Below are 19,543 nucleotides of genomic sequence, written 5' to 3' on the forward strand. Positions count from 1 at the left end.
AAATGGCTCGATAGCGCCACCTACAATATTTCAACGAAGTGCCCCTTGCACCACTTTTCACGTACAGGTATGAAATTCAGTATACACATGTAACAGCCTAATCCCTACAAAAAAGTCTCCTGGTGCAAAGTCTGAAAACCAACAGGAAGTCAGATATTTTGAATTTTCTCTGCAAAATTTGTGCACTTTTTCCAGATGTTGTACTTTAACGAACTTCTCCTAGAGCTTTTGTACTTGAAACTTTGCACACACACATCGGAATCGTCGGCCATCAGGGCCGGGCAGAAGCTGGTACCCGGGTGTGGCAGGGGGGCTTGACAGCGCCCCCTTGAACGGTGTCTAAAAACTTGGTCCATATATCAAACACGCTTGCACGTATTTGTATGAAACTGGGTACACATATAGACCTCATCGGGCCTAACAACTTTTGTGCTCTAAGTTATACGTCAGCTCAACAGGAAGTCAGCTATTATGGGTTGTTTGGAAAATGCATGCTCTGGAATTTGATATACTCCTCCTAGGCGATTAATCCGATCACCACCAAACTCAGTCAGCATGAAGTCAAGACATTGAGGATGTTAAATTGCCAGCGGATTTTTGATATCTCGAATGGTTCGGCCGTGGCGAGGCAACGAATTTATGGCGAGAAAAGAGAAACAGGAAATGTGTTATGACGTCTGCTTACATTGATTGATTTTTATGAAACTTCGTTATGCAAGGCTGATTACATGTATGTGACTATATAAGTTATAGCACCACCAACTGGCAGCAGGAAGTGTGTCACTTTCAAAATGCTTTGAGATCACCCTCTTATTTTTACCTGATTTGCTTCAAACTTCATCAGAATAATGTCAAAACATGGCAGATGTAGACCTTTGAAAAGAATTGTGATATCTCAAGCACTGTTGCCTTGGCAACGTATCAAACTTTACTATTCTTTTTGGATGCTTTTGAGACTCTTAGCGCGCTTCACATTGCATGAAACTCAACACACACGTCAGGATTGTTATCCAGTAGACATGGGCAAAGCCTTAGAAATGGGCAGGGAGGAAGGGCTCTATAGCGCCACCTTATAGTGCAGTAAATGTGGAGTGAATTTGACATAGTCCTTTGTTTAACCATTTTAAATGCCTATTGCCTGCTGTGCACAGTTGCCCTGAAGCCACCGGGGTGGCGGTGCCACCGGGCTTGGGCCCGTCATCGCTGCTTGCAGCTATATTTATTATTCTTCTCCAAAGTGAATCGCATTTTTGAGGGCCTGAACATGTTCAAAAACTCATTAAACTTTGCACACGCATCAGAAGAGGTGAAAATTTACGTCTGTTATGGGGCGGGGCAAAATGGCTCGATAGTGCCACCTAATGAAGTGCCCCGCGTGCTACATTTCATGTAGATTTTGAAATTCGGTACACAGGTTTAACAGCCCAATACGTACAAAAAAGTCTCTTGGAGCAAAATCTGAAACTGAACAGGAAGTCAGATATTTTGAATTAACTTGGCATTTTTTGCCATTTCCAGACGTTGTACTTTAACGAACTCCTCCTAGAGCTTTAATCAGATCAACATCATATTTGGTCAGTCTAATCTAAAGGCCTTTGCGACATAAAATTGCGAAGATCTAGATTTTTCACTGAAGGGCGTGTCCGTGGTGGCATGACAAATTTTGATGTTTCGCCATGAAACAGGAAGTTCTTGTAACTCATGTATACAATGTCGGATCTGCCCCATACTTCACATGTTTTATTAGAGTAGTGGCCTGAAGACATCTTCATGACAATATAGAGTTACAATCATAGCGCCACCTGTGGGCAACAGGAAATGACATGTTTTACACTGTGATTAATTCCTCATAGAGATTTAACCAGATCAACATCATATGTTGTCAGTCTAATCTTAAGACATTAGTGATGATAAATATCAAAGATCTTGAGTTTTCATTGGAGGGTGTGTCCGTGGCAGCCTGACAAAGTCTGATGTTTCGCCATGAAAGGGAAAGCTGTTGTAATTCAGGCATACTATGTCTGATGTGCCTCAAACTTCACATGTGTGATAAGAGTCCTGGCCTAAAGACATCTATATGAAAATATTCAGTTAGTCGTAGCGCCACCTGCTGGCAACACCAAATGGCATGCTTCACACTGTAATTCAATCCCAGGAACTCATCTCAATATGCCACGAAGCACCAAACATGCTAGAAACACGTTAAATCATGCAACACTTAGCTAAGTGCTAATGTATGCAATTAATGCCACGAAACAGGAAGTTGTTGTAACTCAGGCATACAATGTCCGATCTGCTCCAAACTTCACGTTTGATAATAGTCCTGGCCTGATGATATTCATTTATGGTCAAAGCGCCACCTGTTGGCAGTAGGAAGTGTGGCACTTTTAAATGATTTTACCATAATTCTCCTGTATTTACTCGCTTACATGCATGTCGCCCACTTTTCACTGTTTTCCTAAGGCCAATGGGTGGCGGTGAGCCCAGGTGCGAGGGCCCTTTCATCGCTGCTTGCAGCTTTAATTATTATTATTATTTTTTTTTTTTTCCAACTATTCGGGCACTTTTGGGGCCCTTACCATGCTCGAAAACTCATGAAACTTTGCACATACATCGGAACCCGCGGCCATCAGGGCCGGGCAGCAGCTGGTACCTGGGCGTGGCAGGGGAGCTCGACAGCGTAACAAATTTATGGCGAGAAAAGGGAAACACAAAATGTGTTGTAACGTCTGCATACATTGATTGATTTTTTATGAAACTTCAGCAGTGTGTTGGTTGTAGGAGCCCGATGACATGGATGTGACTATTGTGAGTCAAAGTTATAGCACCACCAACTGGCAGCAGGAAGTGTATCACTTTTAAAATGCTTTGAGATCACCCTCTTATTTTTAACCGATTTGCTTCAAGCTTCATCACAATAATGTCAAAACAGGGCAGATGTAGACCTGTAAATGTATTTGTGATATCTTAAATATTGTTGCCATGGCAACATGTCAAACTTTAATAATATTTTTAGGCATTTTTGAGCCTCTTAACATGCTTCAAATTGCATGAAACTCAATACACATCAATATTGTCATCCAGTAGACATGGGCAAAGCCTTAGAAATGGGCAGGGAGCAGGGGCTCTACAGCGCCACCTTTTGACAAAAGTGGGGGGGTTAGTTTAACCTACAGTAACCAAACTCGGTACACTTATTGTTCTCATTAAGCTGGACAACTTTCTAATTTACAGTCATTAGCTCTGATCAACAGGAAGTCAGATATTTTGGTTTGAATGTAGATTTTTCAAACACACACACACAGACATAGTCTCTATCTCTCTGTCCAAACTCCCCTACCCCCGCCCTCCTCCTCTCACTCCTTCAGTCTCTCTCTCTGTGTGTGTGTGTGTGTGTGTGTGTGTGTGTGTGTGTGTGTGTGTGTGTGTGTGTATGTATGTGTATTACAATCTTGATTAGTAGTCTTTAACCCTTTTACTGATTACCCATTTATTAATGAACTGCAAATGATAACTTTACAATCATTTGAAATTGAACCATGACACTATATCACTATTAGGACAGGACTAGTTTTCTAAATGTCGTTCGAGTTATTTTTTTTACAATTAAAATTATTTTTAAATTAATTATTTATTGATATAATTCAAATTTATTAAAATAAAACCCTCTTTAAGTAAATTTCACATGATTGCATAAGTGAGCAGAAAAATCTAGACATGTACCTTACTATTTCCTGAGACTGACATTAAAATTGTCTTTGCAGGTTCTGTGATTTGGCTCCATTTATTATTATTTTTTCTTATACCACACATATTGAAATTAAATGAAAGCATGCATTTGGTGCATAAGATTGGTGCACAAACAACAGCTCAGGGAGGTCAAAAAGCACATGAAGAGAAGTGGTAGGATTATACAACATCAGCAATCACAGACATTCGCATTAAGGCTAGATTAGATTTCTCAGAGCACTGTGGAGTTTGCACAAAAAATAGTATATAATTTGCTCTAGAATTTTTATAGAGGTTGTCTGAGAAAAAAAACACAGACGTGGCAGATTAGGATGATATTCTGCACTCATTTGAAATTGACTTATGAATTGAGTCATCTCAATTTAAACGATCTCATGGATGTGGCTGTTGTGGTTTGTGATCATAGGAGCATCAGCTGCTGCAGTAAATGTGGTGTGAATTTGACATAGTCCTTTTATGTTTAACTGTTTTAAATGGCCATTGCCCGCCGTGCACAGTTGCCCTGAAGCCACCAGGGTGGCGGTGCCTCCGGGCTTTGGCCCGTCATCACTGCTTGTAGCTATATTTTATTCTTATTGTTTAAAATATTATTGAATCATCTGACTCAACTAACTGGTCAGGCTCCAACTGTTCTGCCTCTGTGTGTGTGTGTGTGTGTGTGTGTGTGTGTGTGTGTGTGTGTGTGTGTGTCTCTATCTCTCTGTGTGCGTTTTAGAGTCTTGCAGGTTTAACCCTTTCATTGCTGTGTCTTTTTGACTGCATTATAGGATAGGAAATCTCTTAGGCCTTCTCTTCTATAAATTTGTATAACAAAATAAAGGCATAGAACTAGTTCATTTGTTGTGCACTGACTATATAGTTTTATATAATTAGTTTAATGATTTTGTTAATAGTAACGTAAAAGACCTTAAGATAAATTCATCTGAACATATAACATTTTTAACTGCTAATGATAACTTTTAGTTAGTATTATTGAATGTATACATTAAGAGATTATCAAAGACTAATTTCTGTCACAGTATAAATTTTATTCTTATTGTTTAAAATATTGAATCATCTACAACTGGTTCTTAAATCTCACTTTGCCTCTCTCTCTCTCTCTCTCTCTCTCTCTCTCTCTCTCTCTCTCTCTCTCTCTCTCGTTAAGTGTGTGTGTGTGTGTGTGTTTTTGGGGGGGGTCGGGGGTGTAATGGTTTAGAAAAAAATATATATATAAAAAAAACTTAAAATAAATACTGGACTGAGATTTACATTGGATTTAGACTTACAAAATTGAGCTGCAAAGGATAACCGCACCCATTTCAAAGTGACCTATGACATCCTATGACATGAAATTCATCTAAATTTAAATGATCTCATGGATTTAGCTGTTGTTATGCACCAGCTGACTCCAGAATATGCGGCATATTCAAATAACTTTGACATATTCCTTTTAGATTCACCCAGTTTATATACATATTGCCCGCCGTCCACAGTTGCCCTGAAGCCACCAGGGCAGCGGTGCCACCAGGCTTGGGCCCGCCATCACTGCTTGCAGCTATATATATATTTTTTTTTTTTTCTAAGTTTTTGGGGCCCTTAAGGCGAGACACGGCAGGTGAAAACATCATTTTTTTCATTCAGTGGTCAATTTTGAGATTTTGGGCCAGTTTGCTCCCTTAACATGTAAACTTTCATGTCAAAATAAAAAATATGTCAACATTACACATTAAGGGGTTTATTTCATTATATTTTGTCACCTTGCGCCTTTAGATTTCTATCGGAAATCACCAAAATTTAGCATTCTAACGCGAGCTCCCGTGCCGTCTCCATTCACAGAAACATGTCATGCCTGGTATCATTGTAAAGCTCCCAGTCTCATTCACAGCGCTGTCTAATCCAAATATGGGCATTTCCTTTGTAGAAATAACCAACCGCGAAAGTTTGCCGGGGAATCTACAGCCGAAAACCACATCTGATTGGTCGATGTGAATTTCCGACTACGTGATTGGTTCTCACGTGTCACGCTTCCTTGTTTATTCTGCGCCTGAGAGAAAATGCCGACAACACCGAAATCAGCTCATAAACTTTCACAGAAAAGACGGCAACAGCTGTCACTTGCAAGAGCTAGTAAAAAGAAAGTAAACAACAGATTAGACGATGAAACCCCATCAGCGAGTGCCTCATCGCGTAAGCTATCGTTTGGAAAGGGAAAGAGAGAGTCTGTTGGAGGGAATGACAGCCGCGCCACACAGGAATGGCTCATAATTCACGTTGCACGATTGAATGAATTAGTCAGTGGTTTGTGTTGTCCTAACTGTGCTGGATCAGGGTTGAAAATTGACATCGATGCACAGAATCATGGGTTCTGTAGCAGTGTGTTGCTGGAGTGTAGTCTGTGTGAGAGAGATAGGTACTGCAGAAGTGTTTACACATCTACGCGTCTGCAGGACGAGTCCAGGAACGACATTGCATTTGATGTGAATGTGCGGATGGTGCTCTTAGCACATGAATTAGGAATGGGGTATGCAGCTCTCAAAAAAATCAGCAAGGTGTTGGGGATACCTTCCCTTCACCTTAAGACTTATCAGAGACACAACTGAAAAGTGACAGGTATGAAAAAGATTGAGCCAGAAAACCAAGCAGTGTAGTGTCTAAATGCCAAATGCTTTTGTCTTGTGGATAGTGTCAGAAGTGAGAGTGACATTACATTTATATTTCCCCTCATAATGCACATTATATCATAAAAATGTAAACATACAGGTGCTGGTCATATAATTAGAATATCATCAAAAAGTTGATTTATTTCACTAATTCCATTCAAAAAGTGAAACTTGTATATTATATTCATTCATTACACACAGACTGATATATTCCAAATGTTTATTTATTTTAATTTTGATGATTATAACTGACAACTAAGGAAAATCCCAAATTCAGTATCTCAGAAAATTAGAATATTGTGAAGAGGTTCAATATTGAAGACACCTGGTGCCACACTCTAATCAGCTAACTCAAAACACCTGCAAAGGCCTTTAAATGGTCTCTCAGTCTAGTTCTGTAGGCTACACAATCATGGGGAAGACTGCTGACTTGACAGTTGTCCAAAAGACGACCATTGACACCTTGCACAAGGAGAGCAAGACACAAAAGGTCATTGCAAAAGAGGCTGGCTGTTCACAGAGCTCTGTGTCCAAGCACATTAATAGAGAGGCGAAGGGAAGGAAAAGATGTGGTAGAAAAAAAGTGTACAAGCAATAGGGATAACCGCACCCTGGAGAGGATTGTAAAACAAAACCCATTTAAAAATGTGGGGGAGATTCACAAAGAGTGGACTGCAGCAGGAATCAGTGCTTTAAGAACCACTACGCACAGATGTATGCAAGACATGGGTTTCAGCTGTCGCATTCCTTGTGTCAAGCCACTCTTGAACAACAGACACCGTCAAAAGCATCTCACCTGGGCTAAAGACAAAAAGGACTGGACTGCTGCTGAGTGGTCCAAAGTTATGTTCTCTGATGAAAGTACAATTTGCATTTCCTTTGGAAATCAGGGTCCCAGAGTCTGGAGGAAGAGAGGAGAGGCACACAATCCACATTGCTTGAGGTCCAGTGTAAAGTTTCCACAGTCAGTGATGGTTTGGGGTGCCATGTCATCTGCTGGTGTTGGTCCACTGTGTTTTCTGAGGTCCAAGGTCAACGCAGCCGTATAACAGGAAGTTTTAGAGCACTTCATGCTTCCTGCTGCTGACCAACTTTATGGAGATGCAGATTTCATTTTCCAACAGGACTTGGCACCTGCACACAGAGCCAAAGCTACCAGTACCTGGTTTAAGGACCATGGAATCCCTGTTCTTAATTGGCCAGCAAACTCGCCTGACCTTAACCCCATAGAAAATCTATGCGGTATTATGAAGAGGAAGATGCGATATGCCAGACCCAACAATGCAGAAGAGCTGAAGGCCACTATCAGAGCAACCTGGGCTCTTATAACACCTGAGCAGTGCCACAGACTGATCGACTCCATGCCACGCCGCATTGCTGCAGTAATTCAGGCAAAAGGAGCCCCAACTCAGTATTGAGTGCTGTACATGCTCATACTTTTCATGTTCATACTTTTCAGTTGGCCCAGATTTCTAAAAATCCTTTCTTTGTATTGGTCTTAAGTAATATTTAAATTTTCTGAGATACTGAATTTGGGATTTTCCTTAGTTGTCAGTTATAATCATCAAAATTAAAAGAAATAAACATTTGAAATATATCAGTCTGTGTGTAATGAATGAATATAATATACAAGTTTCACTTTTTGAATGAAATTAGTGAAATAAATAAACTTTTTGATGATATTCTAATTATATGACCAGCACCTGTATTTATACATAAAATATTAACAAATAAATTTTATGATATTCAGTATATTTTGTTGGACAGATTTACTTTCATGCACACACACACACATAACAATCATATCATAATCAGATAATCATATAAGAATTCACTGTCTTTTAAAAAATAAGTTAAGTTATATGTGCACTATGAATAAAACCTGATTAAATCAATGTTTATTTATACGGTATTTGTTTCATTGTAGTTGCAGAAATTGAGAGAGGCTTGGGGTCATTGCACAGGGCCAGGGAGCAGATCAGGCAGGCTTATGCTGAGGTTGATGCAGATGTGGCAAGGTTACTGATGGAGGATGAAGATGCAGTTATAAACATCAGCATGTCTTTTGATGGAACCTGGCATAAAAGAGGTTTCACATCAAATTATGGCATCGGTGTGTGCATTGACGTCCTTACAGGTCTAGTAATAGACTTTGAGGTCTTGTCCTCCTACTGTCATGCATGTGCCTTAAAGAATAGTGCCAAGCGAGAAGGAAAAATAACAGGCCAGGAATTTGAAAGCTGGAGAGAGGCACACACTGACTGTGCTAAAAATTTTGCAGGCTCAAGTAAAGCAATGGAGCAGGAGGCAGCTAAGAGGATGTGGGCCAAGTCAGTCAGTTGTTACCAGGTGCGATATACTGAGATGCTGTCAGATGGAGATAGTGCTGCATTTAAGGAGGTGGTTGCCCTCAACCCATACCCTGGACATGAAATTGTGAAATTGGAGTGCATAAATCATGCCCATAAGCGCATGGGTACAGCACTTAGGAAACTAAGTAAATTAGGTAAATTAGGGGGCAAGGGTCTGGGCAAGCTGACTGCCCCTAAATGTAAGGCCTTGCAGAATTTTTACAGGGGGGCTATTATTAACAACCAGGGCTCCGTAGATAAAATGAAAGCTGAGATCTAGGCAGGTCTCCTTCACAACATGTCTAGTGATGACAATCCATTACATACGAGGTGCAGTCCATCGTGGTGTTGGTACAGGAGAGCAGAGGAGAATGGAGAAACACCAGAGTCCCACAAGCATCACACTAAAAACTTTCTGTCACGTGAAGTGGGAAAGAAGCTTATCCCTGTGTACCACCGAATGTCCAGTGACAGTCTGCTACAGCGCATGCAGCATGGAGGCACTCAAAATGCAAATGAGTGCCTCAACTCTGTCTTATGGGCCCGATGTCCGAAAACAGTATTTGTGGGGAAAAGCAGGGTTGAGGCTGCAGCCAGTATGGCTATTGCCACTTTTAATGAAGGTGCCTCTGCCATGCTGGCTGTCATGGATAAGTTGTGGCTCAGTGTACAGTTATCACTGTAAATACATGCAGTTACACTGACATGGTTAGACTTTCAAAAGCGAACATTTTTCAGTCCACCCGTGTGAAACGCAGGCGGCAAAGCGTAAGCACAGCCAAAAAGGTGAAAAGACATCGACAGGAGATCGAACAGGGGGCTACATATGGTGCAGGCATGGACATTTAGGCTGTAAACAGACAGGGAGCTGTTTATTAGATTCATTTAGTTATAGATGGACATACAACAAACAGACACAGTTTGTTTGCAGTTTTTGTGACTGTTGTTATGTGTGTTTGTTAAGGTAGTTCTCTTCAGCTTAAGGCTATTGTTATTAATAATTTATTCATTTATCAATTTCCATGTGTTTTAAATATTACATAATACTGATATTAATAAACTGAATATATATTTTGTTTGTAGGTTGGGGGTTTCAATAGAAATGTATGAAATTATACAATATAAAACTTTAAAGGCCGTTTTCTCAAAATGAGTTTTTTCTCACACTCAGAGTCAGATATATCCACTTCAGTAGCACCTACAAGCACCAACTTTTCCAGACTTATATTTAACTATATTCTGAAGGCTTTTACAGAGGGGTTTGTTGATATATCATTCCTATCCTGAGTTATAGGTCCTTTTACTCAAAAAATGTTAAGTATATGTTAAAATATTTAAGTATATAAGCCCTCATTTGCATATTAAAACATAAATTTACACAAAACTTGTAATACATTTTTTTCTTATGTTTATGCCAGTAATAAACTGGAGAAGTTTCACAGTGATATCTTTTAATTTAAAAAAAATCCCTATTCACCTGTAGTGTTTCGCCTTAACGTGCTCAAAAACTCTTGAAAATTTGCACACGGGTCAGAATCCACGGCCATCAGGGCCAGGCAGAAGCTGGTACCCGGGTGTGGCAGGGGGGGATCAACAGCGCCCCCTTGAACGGGGTCCGAAAACAATCTATATATCAAACACACTTGCACATATAAGTATAAAACTCTGTACACATATAGACCTCATCGGGCCTAATAACTTTTATGCTCTAAGTTGTACGTCGGCTCAATAGGAAGTCAGCTATTAAGGGTTGTTTAAAAAACGCTTGCTCTGGAATTTGATATACTCCTCCTAGGTGATTAATCCGATCACCACCAAACTCGGTCAGCATGAAGTCAAGACATTGAGGATGGAAAATTGCCAGCAGATTTTTGATATCTCAAACGGTTTGGCCGTGGCGAGGCAACGAATTTATGGCGAGAAATTCGCCATAAATGTCACTGTGCTTCAGAGTTTAGTGTGTAGGAAACTTTTTCCTCGTCGAAGCAGAGACCAGGAGACGCTGGGATATCTTTCAAGCAGAAGTTACTCTTTATTGAGAAACGCGCTGTGCGTCATCCAAGTCCAACTAAGGCAGCATACTTGGTAGTTCATATACATTCAAGGGGGAGGGATACATAGAGTAGAGGTGGAGACAATCTAAACAAAGCATGCAAATGCAGTGCAGGAATCAGCCCATTACCTACATTTCCCAGCCATGATCTAATCAGCATAACGGTGTCATTCAAATGCATAGGTGCTAATCCACTCAGTCTGACAGTATCGCCCATACCTTTACATTATCATAGAGACAAAGGCACCGTTGTATCTTGAGCTTGTCCTGCCAAATGGTCAAGAAGTGCATGAAGACAAAAGGTTAATGTTACAGACACCTGGGCTGCCTGCCTTGATCTCCTTAAATTGTCATTATCTTTACCTCAAAATGTTAAATACAATATACTTCACCTTAGTATTTCATGTGAGGTTATGTCAGGATGTAGGATCAGCAGATCTTAAACAGATTCTTAAATTTGTATATATATAAATTTGTATATAAAAACACTGCAAATGATAACTTCACACTCATTTGAAATTGAACTATGACACTATATCACTATTAGTACAGGACTAGTTTTCTAAATGTCGTTCGAGGTACAATTATTATTTTTACAATTTTTTTTTTATTAATTATTTATTGATATAATTCAAATTTATTAAAATAAAATCTTTAAGTAAATTTCACAAGATTATAAAAGTGGCTGTTTAAAATAAACTTGCATAAGTGAGCAGAAAAATCTAGACATGTACCTTACTATTACCTGAGACTGACATTAAAATTGTCTTTGCAGGATCTATGATTTGGCTCCATTTATTAATTTTATTTTATTTTTATCTTATACCACACATACTGAAATTAAATAAAAGCATGCTTTTGGTGCATAAGATTGGTGCACAAACAACAGCTCAAGGAGGTCAAAAAACATATGAAGAGAAGTGTTAGGATTATACAACATCAGCAATCACAGACATTCGCATTAAGACTGGATTAAATTTCTCAGAGTACTAGAAAAATTAGTTGTTTTCCTCAGATCTATGCAAACTGGAATCATTTTGATTAGTCTAGATTTAAACTGACAGAGTGTGTCTGCTTCCCGAACAATGCTAGGAAGACTTCCAAAGTTTAGGTGCTAAAAAGGAAAAGGATCTACCGCCTGCGGTTGATTTTGATATTCTAGGTATTATCAACTGGCCAGAATTCTGAGATCGCAATAGACGTGAAGGACTATAATACGTTAAGATCTCACTCAGGTACTAGGGTGCTAAACCATTTAGTGCTTTATAAGTAATTAGCAAGATTTTAAAATCTATACAATGTTTAACAGGGAGCCAATGCAGTGTTAACAGAACCGGGCTAATATGGTCATACTTCCTGGTTCTAGTAAGAACTCTAGCTGCTGCATTTTGGACCAGCTGTAGTTTGTTTATCAAGTGAGCAGGGCAACCACCCAGTAGAGTGTTACAGTAATCTAGCCTTGAGATCATGAACGCATGAACTAACTGTTCCGCATTTGTCATTGAGAGCATATGTCGTAGTTTAGATATATTTTTAAGATGGAAGAATGCGGTTTTACAGATGCTAGAAATGTGGCTTTCAAATGAAAGATTGGTATCAAAGAGCACACCCAGGTTCCTAACAGCTATGCGTTCCATTAATTTTGTGAACTGGTAAGTTTCATCAGGGTTCGAAGAATTATAGAGCTGAGTATCATAAGCGTAACAGTGAAAACTAACGCCATGCTTCCTAATGATATCTCCCAAGGGTAGCATGTACAGAGTGAAAAGCAACGGTCCTAGTACTGAGCCTTGTGGTACTCCATACTGAACTTTTGATCGATATGACATCTCTTCGTTTATTGATACAAACTGATATCGGTCAGATAAGTATGATTTGAACCATGCCAATACAATTCCACTAATGCCAACATAATTTTCGAGTCTATTCAAAAGAATGTTGTGGTCGATAGTGTCAAATGCAGCACTGAGATCTAGTAACACTAGTAGAGAGGTACAACCACAATCCGATTATAAGAGCAAATCATTTGTAACTCTAATGTGAACTATGAGAAGGAACATAGTTGCAATGATACTACCTTTTCTAGTATCTTTGACAGAAAAGGTAGATTCGAGATCGGCCTGTAATTGACTAATTCTCTAGGATCAAGTTGTGTTTTTTTAATAAAAGGTTTGATAATAGCCAGCTTAAAAGTTTTCAGTACGTATCCTAGTGAAAAAGGTGAATTAATGATATTAAGAAGAGGACCTATGTCCTCTGGAAGCATCTCTTTCAATAGCTTAGTCGATATAGGGTCTAACATACATGTTGTTGATTTTAATGTAAGCAGATCTAGCAGTTTTTAAGGCCTTTCTGTACGCAATCATGCTCTCTCTCCACGAAAAACCTCTAGTTTTGTTTTCTTCCAGCTGCGCTCCATTTTTCTGGCTGCTCTCGAGGGCCCGAGTGTGCTCGTTGTACCACAGCGTTGGGCTAATTTCCTTAATCTTTTTTAAGTGCAAAGGAACAACTGAGTCTAGTGTACTGGAAAAGAGAGTCAATAGTTTCTGTTGTAACATCGAGTTCTTCTAAGCTACCTGGTATGCTAAGGAGATGAAACTGTTATATACAATTAGTATATGCAGAAAAAGATTTTTAACATTTTAAAATGTAGAGTTTGTATTTAACAAAGTATGGTTTAGGCAGGAAATTAACTATTTGGAAGTAGGTGTGTTGCTGTGTTAAGAGTTTAGAAAAACTACTTTAACACTTGTTAGCTTGTTGTAAAAAACTGTAATAGGGAGCCAATGCAGTGCTAACAGAACGGGGCTAATATGGTCATACTTTCTGGTTCTTGTAAGAACTCTAGCTGCATTTTGGACAAGCTCAAGTTTGTTTATTAAGCCTGCAGGGCAACCACCCAGTAAAGCATTACAATAATTTAGCCTTCAGGTCATGAATGCATGAATTATCTTCTGCATTCAACATTGAGGGCATATGTTGTAATCTAGATATATATTTTTATATATATCTAGATGCAGTTTTACAAATGTTCGAAATGTGGCTTTCAAATGAAAGATTGCTATCAAATAGCACACCCATGTTCCTAACTGACGACACAGACTTGAGCAGCCATCAAGTGTTAGGTAGTATTCTAGGTTATTATGTGCTGAGGATTTTGGTCCAATAATTAAAACCTCTTTTTTTTCTTTAGAATTTAGTATTAGGAAATGCAACTATGCATTCCATTAGTTTTATGAATTGGTATGTTTCGTCAGGCCGCAAAGAAATATAGAGCTGAGTATTACAGCATCAGCATAACAGTAAAAACTAATATCATGTTTCACAATGATATCTTCCAAGGGTAGTATGTACAGAGTGAAAAGCAACAGTCCTAGTGCTCAGACTTGCGTTACTCTATAGCAACAATCACCGAGTTGCCCTGCTGCGGGGGCTCTCTAAGCTAGCTGCATCCAAAGTCGAATCTAAAGCCTTTGCTCCATGTAAACCCCTCGCTGCTGACAGAGGCGGCTACGCTAAACATATCGCAAGCAGTGCAAGCAACAACAGCAACAATGCTTGTTGATTGATTCCAACTTGCCAGTTGTTTGATGGGTTTGTAAATGATAGAGTACAAGAGAGAAAAGAAACCGTATGCACAAATGAAAATTCAACAGGCTAGCAAAATTTTAGATTAGATTAAAAGCTAATGTGATAGATAATATCAAAATAAGCTTGTTCCACTATAACACTGGCAACAATTCTGATTAAAGTTAAATTTAGTAGTTTAAACAAAGAATCATAGCAAGATAGAGATTCAAAACAAAGCTACACAGAGCTACAAATCGCAAACCACTTAGGCAGACAGGAACAGAAAACCACAAATCTTTGTCTCAGTAAAAAAAAAAAAAAAAAAAAAGTTTTACCTTGCTGTCTTCTGAGAAAATTCATCATCAAAATCCCATTCTTCACTAATTGATGCAATTCACATGCAATGACCACCATTAAATACAGAGAATTGAGACACCCTTAGCACACTTCTGTTCTTAATTTTTACTTTTGCCATGAGCGAAAATGAATGTTATCTTTCACAATTGTTTTGATCATCTTTGCTGGAGATCTGTCTATCTACAGATTCCTATCAGATTCTGAGTATGGCATGAAGAGAACAATAAAAAACTATAGGCATTCAGTCTAAAATGTGGAGGTGAATAGATACTAAAACTTTATCACAACCACAGGCTTCAGTACTGTTTTTTGTGTGTTTTTGGTGTTTGTCCAGAGTGTTCTTAGGCCAGCATACAAGGGTTCCTCTCTTGTTCAGAAATCTGTTCAGTATTTTAAGTCAGTGGTTCTCAAACATGTTCTGGAGTACCACCAGCCCTGCACATTTTGTATGTCTCCCTATATCTGACACACCCATTTCAGGTCTTGTACTAATGAGCTCATGAGTTGGATCAGGTGTGATAGATGAGGAAGACATACAAAATGTGCAGGGCTGGTGGTACTCCAGGACAGGTTTGAGAACCACTGTTTTAAGTAACTGAATCCATCTACTGTCCAGATTATCCCTTAGGGGGAGACATATATAGCTTTAGTTATGAAAAGCAGCAGCATCTCTGATAGTTCCCTTTCAGTCGGTCACGTCTGAAGTTACGTCAGAAGTGAACCGAAGAATTGGGGATCGCTTTGAGAGACCAATCTACTTCGAGTGTAAACTAAATGAGCCAATGGACACTGACATGCAAACTTTGCATCCAACACTCCGCCCCGCTGTGTGGGCATAAATAGGAAGCAGCTGCCTCGCATATTTGCTTTTTTAAGCGGTTCTAGTGTTTCTTGCTCTGCAATCCTAAGAATGTTCTCTATAACGAATCTGTTCTTTGGGAGAGAAGCCTCTTCAAGTTGGTGTTGGTGTGACTGCGCTTTCAGCGGTGGCCGTGGTCTCATAAAGAGCTTTTAAAAACAGCTATTTTCACAGCTTTCAAGAGTGCGCCTTCAAAGAGAGTGCTGTTCATTCAGCTTGTGAAGAGGTTGTGCCTTCGTTGAATGGTGCTTTTCCCACTGGGAAGACCCCCTATGATGTCCAGTCAGAGTCGTGCTTTCCTTCCTGCAAAAGGGGTTGGAGCGAAGGCTGTCTCTCTCCACCCTGAAAGTGTATGTGGCTGCAATACAGCAAATCACGATGCGGTTGATGGTAAATCTCTTGGAAAGCACCACCTGATAATCAGATTCCTCAGAGGTACAAGAAGGTTGAATCCTCCTCGTCCTACCTCAATACTCTCTTGGGATTTGTCTCTGTTGCTTACGGCACTTTAAAAACTACCCTTTGAACTTTTACAGTCAGTGGAGGTAGAAATCCTGTCAATGAAGACAGCACTCCTGACTGCATTGGCCTCCATCAAGAGGGTAGGGGACCTTCAAGCATTCTCGGTCAACAAAGTGTGCCTGGAATTCGGGCCAGGCAACTTTCACGTTGTCCTGAGAACAGGACCTGTTCTGGATATGTGCCCAAGGTTCCTACCACTTCCTTCAGGGACCAGGTGGTGAACCTGCAAACGCTGGTCAAAACGGCTGGACCGGACAAGTGCATTTTTTGCTCCAGTAGCGTTACCCAGAATTAGCTAACCCTGTTGAGTTCCTCCATCACACTCAGCCTTTAGGGAACGAGGGTTACATTCGTAACAGAGACGGTTTTTTTTCAATTGCCAACAAGCATCAGTCAACACTGAAGCCACTTTTTAAAAAAATATTCATACAGTCTGCATTACCGACATGAATCTTGATCAAACAGTTAATTTCACCTCCAAATCACACTCAGACCAACAAAACACTTCCCCCCGGTTTCACAGACAAGGCTTAAGCTAGTCCAAGACTAAAATGCATGTTTGAGCTGTTTTAACTGAAAGTAACTTGCACTGACATATCTTAAAATATGTTAGAGCCATTGTTTTGTCTCAAGATGCTCACCAGTAATGTTTTTTTCTAGTGTACCTTTATAAAAGCTACCTAAATATCCTAATTGAATTGAGGCTTAATCCTGGCTTAGGCTAAGCCCTGTCTGGGAAACCGGGCCTTCATGTCTCAAAATAAGCTTGTTCCACCGTAACACTGGTAACAATTCTCATTCAGAAAGCACACATTGCCTTTCATAACACACTGACCTAAAAACACTAACAACAGGGAGCATTACCTGAAATATTAACTTTTATTGTTAAAGTTTGAATGCTTTTTCACATAAATCAGTATTTCATTATAGTATAAGAAAAAGATATTTTCTTTTTACTTTTTACTTTTGACTGTTGTCACATTCAGTTTAGTTTTGTTCATGGACTTTCAGTTTGTTTTCACTTGTCACATGTTCCTTTGTTCAGTTTCCCACCACTCATCTGTCTCCCTGGTTACCGTCATCATTAATTCATATGTATCAGCTGTGTTCCTTTATCATTCTCATCCCTCAGTTATTTCCTGTCCGATCACCATTATGCTTAGTGTGTGTTGCAGTTACCTGTCTCCCTGCCTTTTTTGATTTGCACTTAAACTTAGTTGTGTTGAACTTGTTTCTTCTGCCTTCGCCTGTTTGACTGCAAGCATGGTGATAGATGATCGGACCAGCACAAATGGACGATAGGGCTAAGTTTAACGTCCTGGCTCAGGAGAGCCCTGATTTATTTATTTTTTAAAGAATTTTTGTTTTTTGGCCAGCAACAGCCCTCTGGACGACGAAACCCTTACCCTGTTCTGGATCGGGGCTAACTTCCACAATCCCATCAACCTTCCAGACACCACCAGACTGTTATATTATATACTTTGTTCTCAAATTAATGTTAACAACATCAGCATTGCGTGACTATGTTTATTAGTGTGTATTTCACATTACCTGTAGATTTCAATTTCTGTACAGTCTAATCACTAACGTTAATTTGTCATACCATACAATCAGCCATCAAAATGATAAGTTTAATTATTGCAGCTGCTGTGAGAAAAGGCTATAAATGATCCGCTTCACATGCGATATAGCCTACTAGCTGGGACTTGTTCTTTATGTATACAGACGTGACGCAACGACGCAAAGACAAACGGCTACATGCTCAAATTTCCCGCGAAAACCCACCAGTACCACCCGAATTATAAAACATTATTACAAGCTTATCGTTGTGAATCAAACTAAGGTAAGGAGATAGTTTTGAACACTGGCTGGTTATGTACGTGTTCAAAAATTGATTTGGGATCATTTTTAACCAAAAAAAGTTACGGACAGAAGCTTTATATAAGTTCATGTGGTTGAGACCGTTTGCAAATCTCATGCACTTTTTTTTGCAAAACTCTAAACACATTCTCATTTATTAAAACACATTTCGCACTGTGATGCACTTATGTTTCAAATGCTAATCACAGGCAGGCAAAAGTTAAACACAACTAAAACACAGTTGTCATTGTTTACACACAATGGTTCAAAATTGTTCACACTTATTTCTAATGATGTGACCAAACCAACTGTGCTAGAAGCTGAAATTGAAATTGAAATACACTTTATTGTCCCCAAAGGGGAAATTTGTGTTGGACTCAAGGTGTTTACATTAATAACATCATTAAAAACATTAAATAAATAAAATAACATTCATTCATCATTTAACATTTTAATTGAAATAGGTATAAAAGACTTTTTAAACCAATTATACCTACACATTGGAACTCTGTACCTTCTTCCAGAAGGTAACAATTCATACTCAGTTTGCAGTACTTGCAATGGATCAGCTAAGATTTTATGTGCTTCTCTAAGAACAGAATGTTCATACAATGACTCAAGGGACAAATGGTCCTTTCTCCCAGTGGTCTTCATCCATATTTTTACCAAGCGTGCAAGCTTAGATTTTACCTGAATTGTAAGGTTACCAAACCATACCGTAATGTAAACCATACCGTAATCTGATTATGCTCTCTATAACTGCCTGATAAAACAACCACATGATTTTCCGGTCCACTCCATAAAGCCTTAGGTTATGCAAAAAAATACAATCTTTGCGGCACACAACAACAAATTGTATCCACATGAATCCCCCAACTAAGTCAGTTCAGAGTGCCAAAATTGACTCAAAATGTTGCACCGAATATTGATACCAACAATGGTTGGAAACAATTTAAGAGGGAGAGGAGGAAGAGGATGAGGATGAGAAAGAGCATTGACCTTGATTCTGCAGTTGCACAACTCTTTTGAGTGTACTGTAACATGCTTTTCATTTAGTTTTTTAACCTTTTTGGCTTTTGCAGTTGGGTTACTGTATTTTCACAGTATGCAAGTGCTGAATATACAGACATTCTACTACTATATACTACTATTATACTAATATTCAGTACAATACTGTACAACTATCAAATTGTCGTACTGAAACAATTTTATTAGGAGATTAACATAAATTGGACAGACAAACGTAGTAAGCAAAAACTGAAATCAATTACAGCCAAACAACCAGTTAATAAAAAGTCCAACAAGGATAATAAAAACAAGTAAAACTCTTATTGATCTGGCATTTACAAACAAACCTGAAAGGGTAATAAAAAAATATATAATCTTCTGACAGGTTTGTCCGATCATAACAGATATCCATCAACTAATGAAAAAGAGAGATCTCTTTTTGCTTTGAAAAAGTCTTTGCTTACAAAAACACAGACAGATATCCTAAGCTTTAAATCGTTACGAAATAAAGTAGTTAGTGAAATGAGGAAAGTGAAAACAGCATATTTTGAGCAATTGATTGCAGAATCAA

The 19,543-nt window shown here is 39.0% G+C and overlaps 2 protein-coding genes across 4 annotated transcripts in view; one reads left to right on the forward strand and one right to left on the reverse strand.

Moving 5' to 3' along the window:
* The window catches only part of fkbp10a (FKBP prolyl isomerase 10a), a 225,411-nt gene that overhangs the window by 121,400 nt on the left and 84,468 nt on the right, over nucleotides 1–19,543 (forward strand). The window lies entirely within an intron of this gene.
* The window catches only part of LOC127501094 (cytosolic 5'-nucleotidase 3-like), a 246,708-nt gene that overhangs the window by 54,643 nt on the left and 172,522 nt on the right, over nucleotides 1–19,543 (reverse strand). The gene's annotated exons all lie outside the window — the stretch shown is intronic.

This window comes from Ctenopharyngodon idella, chromosome 19, assembly GCF_019924925.1.
Source record: "Ctenopharyngodon idella isolate HZGC_01 chromosome 19, HZGC01, whole genome shotgun sequence".
Classification (NCBI taxonomy): domain Eukaryota; kingdom Metazoa; phylum Chordata; class Actinopteri; order Cypriniformes; family Xenocyprididae; genus Ctenopharyngodon; species Ctenopharyngodon idella.